The sequence below is a fragment of the Arachis duranensis genome, chromosome 4 (assembly GCF_000817695.3).
Source record: "Arachis duranensis cultivar V14167 chromosome 4, aradu.V14167.gnm2.J7QH, whole genome shotgun sequence".
NCBI classification, from domain to species: Eukaryota; Viridiplantae; Streptophyta; class Magnoliopsida; order Fabales; family Fabaceae; genus Arachis; species Arachis duranensis.
In genome coordinates, this window is record NC_029775.3 from 107,095,428 (window position 1) to 107,104,402 (window position 8,975).

An 8,975-nucleotide genomic window follows, 5' to 3' on the forward strand; every position below is an offset into this window, starting at 1 on the left:
TTTTCCTTTTTTATTTTATAATTTTTATTATTAAAATCTGAATAGGGGTAGTTTAGGAATAAAACAAAAAAATTTATTAAAAAGGACGATTTTAATACAATTAAAAAGGTTAAGGACGATTTTAATACGAAAATTATAAGAGAGACGATTTCGATTCTGGCACAAAACGTTAGGGACCAAAATCGTACTTACCTCTTTTATTTATTGCCTTTAATTTATTATTTAAACAAGAATGTTTACATTGCATATTTTAATCTTATGTTATTGTACTATTTTAGTCCTACCAGAGAGGATATTCTCAAGAACATCAGAAATCTGCCATGATGAATTCTTGCTTACCCCATCTCATATACTAAAGCATTTTTCATGTTGAAAATTTTTAGGTTTACCCCTCAATCTTGCAATTGGGGTTTCGAAGGTCAGAAATATATTTATTAAATTTTTAACTTATATATTAATTAGAGAAAGTAAATATCCTTACTTTGTGTCATTTATGTTATCTATTTGATAATATCTTTTATACTGATATTAAATCTGATTAATCTATCAGGAAAAATATACCAAACTATTTTTAGAACAAAAAAATTATTCGGAGACCTTAGAAGCATTTCACAATTCCTTTCCCAGCGGATGCGCTAACGCACAAAGTTCTCTTAGAAAGATAGTTTTAATTTTAAAAGTTTAGTAATCAATTAAAATAATTACTCGTAGTTTTATGAAGTATTTGTCAATTATATTTTGCAAATAAATAAAAATGATTAGTACCTTTGAAACAAGTGGCTTTGAAGGGTATTCAAGGTGAAGTATCGATAAAGTCTTTCCGGCAAAAAGGTAGAGTTTATAATATGAGAGATCCATTAATTTAACACCTTATGGTTTTGAGTTGGATGTGGTGTCTTCTCATTTTATGTTCTCTCACTGAATTCCTTCCCAAAATCTCCATGGTGGTCGAGAGCTCCTCTATGGTGGCCCAACAAGTGGTATCAGAGCCGATGGTGACCTAACAAGTGGTATCAGAGATGATGGTTAATCGGTCTGGTGATTTTGTAGGGAATCGAAAGCTTGTTATGTTGTGTATACGCTCTAATTGCTCAGTGTTTAGGGCTTAATCACTCAATTCTCCTTCAATCATGTTTTTCTATAATTTTCTAGTCATCTAACAATCAATAAATACTTGATGCATAAATGCAAATATTATGAGGTCTTTAGAGGGTTGTAATGGAGTTAGGGTAAAGGTAGGATTAATATAGTTAAGTGGACTAGTAGATTGAATCTTTGATTAGCTCAAGTATCCCACCTAATCCTGTATTAATCTATTTACACCAAAAAAAACAAACTAACTTCTCATTCTTTTCCTTCCTCACAGTCACTCATGCATATTTTTTCTAATTCAACCACATATGCATTCTTTTTGTAGCCTTATTATTATCATTCATTATTTTTCGTTTTTTTTCTCTTTTTTTTAAATTAACAAAAGCATATAGACCAACATTTTTTTCTTTTATCATTAAAAAGATATGCATGTTTTAAGTAATGAATGCATGAGTGTTTACCCATTTTTTTAAATTTTTTAAATGAACACCCAAAGCAACTTTCTACCAATATTTTTCCACAAATTCTTCCCACACTTGAGTAACATGCACTACTCAACCCAAGCTAATTAAAGATACAATTTATGGACATTAATGGTTTTGTGCTTATAATTAGAACAAAAGGAAATTAAAAGGCTCAAAAGTGGGTTACAAAGGTAGATATGAGGGTATGGCCATGTAGGTTGGTGAGTTTTAATTTTAAAAATAGTTTCAATCATACTAAGTGCATTCAAAACATCAAATAGAAGACATAAAGATTCAAGCAAATCCAAGATCACAATCATAAAAGACAATGTGTGTGTTCTAAATATGAATTTGTGGTTGAAAAATAAAGCTCAAATCTCAATAGATGTTTATTTAAACTCTTTTCTATGTTCTATAAAAATACTTCAAGCAAGTTGAAAAATAAGTTTTCAAATCTAATCAATGAAACGTCCTAAAAGAGATTTCTTAAAAATTCTTTTGTTGTTTTTACCAACTTATTTTCTATACTAGGCAACATGCAAATATTTACTACCATAAAGCTATAAGCAAGCTAAATATGAATGTGGTATGATAAAAGACAATGTGTGTGTTCTAAATATGAATGTGGTATGATAAAAGACAATGTGTGTATTCTAAATATGCGCACTGTTTAGAACACACACATTGGCCGGGTAAAATGGTAACCACACAATTAAAAGAAATAGCATATGTTCCTCAATTATGTAGCCTCGATTGCAAATAAAGAATAAGCAAGAGATAAAGGACAAACAAATCTAGGTAACCACAGCTAAAGTGAATTGAATATTTTAGATGTTATATATTGAAATTGTGCGAGTGAAAGCGCAAAATTGATATGGAAACACAATAAACAATAACCAATCCAATAATGAAAAGAAAACCACTTATTCATCTTGAAACATAATGAAATAGTCACATGGTAAAGTTACTTGCTATAAAAAGCGACAAGCTCAACAAGAATCTAGTCAAGTCACTCAAACAAGAGCAAAGCATTAAAAGAAACAAGTACCTTGTTATGTGATTATATTGACTTGTGAACCATGGTGAACAAGTAATCCAACTCAATCAACTTAATTCAATACACTTACTAAAAATTTCACCTAATATACAACAAAATATAAATGTGCAAATCCAGTTAGGTGCTAGTAATTTAAGGTGCAAAGTATAAGGTACACAATTCATGATTAAGTTGTCAAACAAGGATATAGTCTAATGCATATGGTACCTACAACATATGAATTAAACTCAAAATTCATTTAGGCAATTAAACAAATACTTAATGCTTAGTGCACATATTCATAAAAAATTATGTCAAATTTCAAGCAAGAAGCAATCCAATCAACATCAAGCGAACACTTGCAATTTATTTAATTAACAAACAATTAAACCAAAACTAATATAATTACTAAAATCAAAATGAGGTGCAATGAAAACTAACTAAAACAAGTAGAATAATAGGAAAAAAGCTAGAAAAGAGAGGGATGGAGGGAGCGGAAGTGCATTAGGACTTAATTCAAAGGGCAATCAAAAGTATGCCCAAAACAGCAGTTGTGCGTACGCACACAAGGTGGAAAATGGAAGGTGAGTGGACTCACAAGGTGTGCGAGCGCTTTCAGCAGAGAGGGGATTAAGAAGTGTGCGTACGCATAGAGGGGTGCGTATACACAGAACACTTTTTTTTACAAATAACTTGGAAAATGATCATGTGTGCGCGCGCACCTAAATGTGCATACGCACAGGGGTCAAAATTGGCTGAGGTGCACACGCACAAAGGTGTGCGGGCGCTCCCAGCAGAGGGGTTGTAAACGAGTGTGCATACACTCATAAGGGTGCATATGCATAGAATGCACAAATAAGGGTTGGTGTGTGTACGCGCAAGCTTGTGTGCACGCACAAAGAGCGAAAAACATGGGATGCGCACGCACAGAGAGGTGTGAGCGCTTCCAACAGGGGCTGTGCAGAAAAGTTGGCATACGCACATAGGGGTGCGTACGCACAAGATGCAAAATTCACTGATTGTGTGCGTATGCACACTACCCTGTTTCTCCAAAAAATTTGCCTCAATTTCTAAGGCACCCAATTTTAGCTCAACAAAAGTTCAACCACAAAACATTCAAAAATTTAGAAACTCTTGATCCATATGAAATTTAACCCCTAACTAAACTCAAAATTAAACTAATTCTAACTAGTAAGACAAGCAAAAATGCAATAAACCAAAACTATAAACAAAGAAAAAGTTTAGAAAGATGTTACCGTGGTGGGGTGTCTCCCACCTAGCACTTTGGTTTATTGTCCTTAAGTTGGACATTTTGAGGAGCTCACATCAAGGAGGCTTGTGCTTCCATTCCTCCTTGATCTTCCACCCATGCTTGGTCTTCATTTGACCTCTGGGGTCCTACACTTTGTTTGTTGATACCCTTCTTTGTTGATCTTTAAGCTTTCAATGGGTTGACCAACTTCTTGAATTCTCACGAAGGCTCCAAATCCTCATTTGAAAACCATTCAATTGTGCCTTGCACCACCCTTGGGACTCAAATCTTGAGAGTTCAACCTCAGTTAGCCTTAATCCACCATGCGCCAAACATGGATCTCTTTCTCATTTAGCACTCTACAAAATACCCTAAGTTGACCATCCGTTTTCAACAAAGCATATTCATGTGAGTTAATGAAGTTAAGGGATGAGATTGTTACCCACTTAAATGGTGTGTCGGATGGTTGCTTAGGAAGGGAGACTTCCCCTAACCTTGAAATGTTCACTCCCTTGCACTCCTCTTCGATTACCTCCACTTCTTGTTCAATCCTCCCCAATTCTTCAACCACTTCTCCAACTTCAATAAGCTCAAATTCATCCACTTGTCGCGAATCATACTTCAACTCTTCATCTTCCACTTGGAGTTTCAAACCTTCCCTCATCCCGTACTCTTCAATTGAGGTTGGTTATTCACATTCATCCACAAAATTGCTTTGGTTGCGGCATGAATGTGGTAAGTCTAAGTGGGTTAAGACTTTGGTCAAGATAGCCATAATAGCTTGATGATGCTTGACCGATTTTTGTTGCTCATTATCATTCAAGGAAGGTTGTGGTGGAATAGAAGGCTCATCATATGGGAGAAAGTATTCATATATGTGGGTTGGTTTATAAGGATGAGGATCTTGAGGTGGTGTATATGGAGGTAGTTGGTCAAGTTGATTATGGGAGTAGTGATGTTGGAGTAATGGTGGTTCATAAGGTGGGTTTTAAGATGGATATAGAAGTGGATCCCATGTAGATATTTGGTGATGTAGTGAGGCTTGAGGGTATTGTGGTTGAGGATAATATTGAGGGTAGGCTTCATAGAAATATGGTGGTTAGTATGCACTAAAGGATGAAGTATGATCATGGTGGTATGGATTGGGAGGTTGCCATGAAGATTGACCATATGAGTATGGTTCCTCCCTCAAGTGATAGCTCAATTCTTGGTGCACACCATCATTAAGATTGTCATTTCCTACAACATTGTAATAACCAAACTCCAAGGCAAGAGGGTGATAGCTCATAGAGAAAAATAGAAAATAAGAACAAAAGACATCAATTAACAAAAGAAACAAAATCCTAGTTACTAAAAAGAACAAACAAACAACCCAAAAAGTATCTATCACACTATTCACATATTCACAACAACCAAAATTATAGCACTCAATTGCACTAGCTCCCCGACAATGGCGCTAAAAACTTGATAGATATGATTACACCGATTCAGAATTTAGACAAAACGATTCCATTGGTAGCATAGTCTAAACCGACAATGAATTCTCACATCAAAGTTTAATTTCAAATAAAAATAACCGAGAGTAATTAAACCTCGGGTTGTCTTTTCTAGGAACTAATGACCACAAGCACACAATTTTGGTTGTGAAAATCAAGGAAGTTTTCAATAATGAAGCAAACAATTAAAGGAATAAAAGAACAATCAAAATTGCAATTAATAAACTAATAAATGAATAAAAGAACTATCTGTGTACTATGGACAAGTAATGCTTTAAAATGATGGGAATTGTGGTTCAAAACATAAATGAAAACCTTGACTTGGGATGAGTTATGGAATCCCTTCCTTGCCATAACTACAACTATGATAATAATGATGGATTAATCTCACCTAATCAACCCTTAACATCGAAGAGTAAGTCAAATGAGCATAATTGTTATTAATCCACAAATCCTAGTTAACTTACTAATTATCTTAGTAAAAAGCTAGCATTAGTAGAAACAATAACAACTAACAACCCAAGAATTATCACTAAATGTCAGACATTATGACTCTAGTATTCTTTAAACTCATTTTTCCAAGCCAAGGAGTGAAAATCTACCTCATATTTAAAATTGACATTTCATCGAACACATGGTAGGCATATTCACAAAACATGACAAAATTGAGAAAATGCTTGAAACTATGAGCAATAAATGATCAAAATTAACAAGAGTAACTCAAACAAACATATAATAACCAACAATCATCAAATTCACCAACTAGAAATAAAAATTGCAAAAGCATAAATGTATTGATAAAGGGGAACTAAAATGTAAGAAAGTGTAGAACAAATAATGCAATAAAAGAGAAAATTAAGGAAATACTTACAATGAAAATAGCTAGAATGCAAGATCAAAACTGGAAAATAAAAACTTGTAGTATAAACCCTAACTAAACTCTAAGAAAAATTGAGAGAAAATCTAACTTAAACTACCCTAAAACTACCTAAAAATATGCCTAAGTGTGTTGTGTAGTGTATGGTCTCTTGTATGGTTGCTAGCCCTTCCTTATATGCTTCAGCAACTTCAAAAATGGGCCAAAAAGCCTCCCAAAACGCGAGTCACATGACTTTTTAATGAAGTCACATGCTGGGACTTGTGCATACGCACAGAAGGTTGTGCGTACGCACCTTTGCCTGTGTACTCCTCCTTTGTTTTCTTCATGTTTTCTCCCAATTACATACTTCTCTTTCACTCTTATCAAGTCATTCCTACCTATTACACCTGAAGTCACTGATCAAAACTATCAAGGCATCGAATGGAATGAAAGTGGAATAAAATTGATTAAATTAAGTGCAAAATAGCATATTTTCAAGATTGGGAATAATTTAGAGAGAAAACACAAAAGTATGCTATTTAGGTGAATAAATATGGGTTTATATGATGAAATCCACTCAATTCAATCCACAATTTATCGTCAAATATGGATTCATCATGAACGTAATGACATGGTTGGAAGAATGATGTGTGCGCGTGTAATCACGCTTTTTTTTTTAGTGAGGGTGATTTTTGTTAGTGTTGTATCTACTTGATTAGACTTGGATGACAATATTGCTTGGATGTGTAGCAGATCTGTTCACCAAAACCACCTCTCCTGTAATATTTCTCTTTTTCCATTGATCCAATATTCCAATCTACCATAATTTTATCATCAATTCCACTTGGTAGACAACGAGTAAACAACTTGACCGCATTTCAAACCCGCTAAATATCCAATTTCACTTTCACCCTTCACTCTTCTCTTTAACCTAATTTCACCCCTCTTAACCCAAACTCCATTTTCGCCACATTCAACTGCCCCCTACTTTAGGAGGCAGCCACCCTCACTGGCGACGAAACTCTCCAGCGATGTTTCTCCACCGTCACCAACCTAGGGAGCAGAATCATCTCTGTCCCCTTGTCACCGATTCGCCTTTCATTATGAACCACCATGTGTTACTACAGTTCCCATTGCGAAGCACAAGAATTTTGCTGAGCCGGAGGCCTTGTTCTGCCGAAGCTTCCACACGCATCCTCTCCGCTTGTCTCCATGCCAAAATGTCATATCCTCTCCTCTTCTATTACTAGTTGATTGTCTTCATTCACCCATTGGAGAACAAGAGGTTAGTACTGTATGTTGCTTCTTCTGTTGAATAATTTTAGATGCTAGAACATCTGGTTTATACATATTAGTCAATGGCTAGTGTCTACTAAATCTGTATAAACTAAATGTTCAAGCATCTAAAATTGTTTAACAGGAGAAGCAACATCCAATACTAATCTCTTGTTCTCCCATGGGTGAATGAAAACAATCGGCTAGTGGCGATGGAAGAGGAGAGGACACGACGCCTCTTCGTGGAGACAAGCGGAGAAGATGAACGTTGAAGCTTCAGCGGAACAAGACCTCTGACTCGGCAAGGTTCCTGTGCTTCGAAATGAAACAGCAGCGATGCCTGGTGATTCACGATGAAAGGCAACGGCGCGTCGATGACAAAGGGGCAGTGGTGAGGCGTATGGGTAAGACGAAACAGTGATTTTACTCCCTGAGTTGGTGACAGTGAGAGCTTCGTTGTCGGCGAGAGTGACTGCGTGCTAGGATGGAAGGCAGTCCGCTAGCTGCGGTGAAAAAGAGTTTAAGTTAGGAATGGGTGAGATTAGGTAAAAGAGAAGGTGAAAGATTAAATTGAATATTTAATAAATCAAAAATATATTTATTTATTCACAATTTTTATTGTCTATCTAACAAAATTATATCATATAATTACGAGATATTTTTGGTTCTATAAAGTAACTTTAGAATTGAGTTAACTCTACTAAATTATAATAATAAAAAAAAGCAGGACTAAAAAACAAGCTTTATGCTAAAATATTAATATGGATTATTAGAGTGTATATCTTTATTTTTAAATTAGATTATTCGGTTTAGTGAGGTTTTATAGAAAATTAGGTAAAGCTATAATGAATTTAGTTAAATGCCTATTATCTATCTTGTCTATGATTTGAATTATTAGCTCTATCATAATTTCTAGTTTCTATATATATTTAGTCACAAGTAAAGTGTCATTTACTAACTCAAATACTATATTTCAATGAAAATAAGAAATATATAAACGCTTTAATTCAAGCGTCTTTAACAACACTCTGTTACGTATATATGATCCAGAATTTAAAGGATATAAATTTTAGTTATATATAGTTTATATGCTACTAACTACTTTTCAATTATATATAGGCACAATACACATTTCACACATATTCTAAAAATAATAAAAATAAAAAAATTACTCTTTTCTTTTAAAAGATACTAAAATAATATTTTTTTCTTTTTATTTATAAAATATATATAAGTATATTTCTCTTTTTTATAATTTTTAAAAAACTTTTTCTTTAATCTATTTTAATTTTTTGTGTTAATTAATGTTAATTTTATCCATTTTTTTAAAAAAAGTAAATTATTTTTATAAAAATACTCTTTAACAAAAATTTTATTTTTTTATTAAAATTTACTTACTAAAATACTCTTTAATAAATTATTTTTTATTGATTAAATTGTATTTTTACTAAATAATTTTTTTAAAAAAATTAATAATTAAAATATTTTTTTCTAAGATACT